Source organism: Cebus imitator, unplaced genomic scaffold (assembly GCF_001604975.1).
Source record: "Cebus imitator isolate Cc_AM_T3 unplaced genomic scaffold, Cebus_imitator-1.0 Scaffold445, whole genome shotgun sequence".
NCBI classification, from domain to species: domain Eukaryota; kingdom Metazoa; phylum Chordata; class Mammalia; order Primates; family Cebidae; genus Cebus; species Cebus imitator.
In genome coordinates this window covers 1,236,507-1,238,157 of record NW_016107760.1, presented here as the reverse complement: position 1 = coordinate 1,238,157, position 1,651 = coordinate 1,236,507, and positions in this window count along the sequence as shown.

Genomic DNA, 1,651 nt, shown 5'->3' with positions numbered 1-1,651 from the left:
CAATCTCAGCTCACTACAACCTCTGCCTCCTGGGTTCAAGCGATTCTCCTGCTTCAGCCTCCTGAGTAGCTGGGATTACAGATGCATGCCACCATGCCCAGCTAATTTTTGTATTTTTAGTAGAGACAGGGTTTCACCATGTTGGTCAGGCTGGTCTCGAACTCCTGACCTCATGATCTGTCCACCTCGGCCTCCCAAGGTGTTGGGATTACAGGCATAAGCCAGCACATCCAGCCTGTTTTACTTTGTTTTTAATAAATCATATTATCTGTTAAAAACCTTGAGAGAATTCAAGAATTTGTTCACAAAATAAATAATCCTTACATGTCTAGAAGTTGTTCAATTTCGTTTGTTTAAAGTCAAGTACATTTGCAACTGATGAAACTAACTGCTGCAATCATTTAAGCATTAACATGGCAGGCACTGTGCTGGACAGTTGTCACAGGTGAGGCTACCCACGAAGTAAACTCTGAGACAGGTGGTTAAGTAAGGAGTGTTCTGGGGATGAATACCTGTGGGAGAGAGGGAAAGAAAGCAGGAATCAGTCTTCCATAATTTTTGAAAGTTTAAAGGGGTCTCGAGATTGAAAGTTTCAGAGCCACTGATCTACAGCATACCAGGGAGGTAAAACTCCTGCAGAGTCACTTCAAATCAAATATTTATCTGGCTACTAATATTGGAAGACCCTCTCTCCTGTTCATCTCTCTCCCCCTCTCATTCCCCTACTTCCTCTCTCTCTCTCTGTCTCATCTCCTTTCCTTCTCCCACTCTTTCCTAAAACTCCATCTCCTATGTGTGTTTCACTCTGCACCCCTGTGAGTCAGTCTCCCGTGTATGTTCATTTCACCTTCTACTACTCAAATCTTTTCCGTGGACTGCAAGAAACCAAATTGCTCCTGTTTCTATAATCTCAGTATCATTGTCTTTGAAAAGACAGATATGATAGATTATATATAGTTTGTTTTTAGACTTCTGAATAATATAGAGGTGTTTTGTTATTGTAGATGCAAATATATTGGATTTCGTCAGGAATATATTGCATTTCATCTACATTGTAAGTTGATATTGTAGGTTTTGTAATAAAGAAATTTCAAAAATTACCAACAGTGCCTATTTAAAATTTATCATGAAGAATGATAGCATATGCTTAATTTCTGTCATCAAAATATTGGACTCTCAAACTGTCATGAGACTTGTTTGAAATATGGAAGTTCGGCACCTCCGTATTTCAATCCAAGTGTGGAAACCACCAGAAAACAGAAAAGCACCCAAAACTCCACCCGGTACTGATGTTCCTCCAGTGACACATGCTACAAAGGACACAAAAAAGCAAAATCTAAAGTAACTAGAGAAAGGAATCTCTACAGCAATCAAATAACAAATTAGAAGACAGCTTTTTTTTTTTTTTTTTTTTTTTTTTGGTTTTAAGGGTTTTTGCTTTTTTGGAAACAAAATGTTTTGCTTTCTCCAAGCATCATGAAGGAAACAAAAATATATAGCTTGCTAAATTTAGTTATGGCTCTATCACAACAATGATGACAAAATTTTCCTCTGACCACAATGTGTTTGAGTACAAATGGTTCCTCTTTCCAGGCTCTGGCCTGTGCATACACAAATTCCTCCTGAGGCGAGAGGTACTCCCCCACAGCAG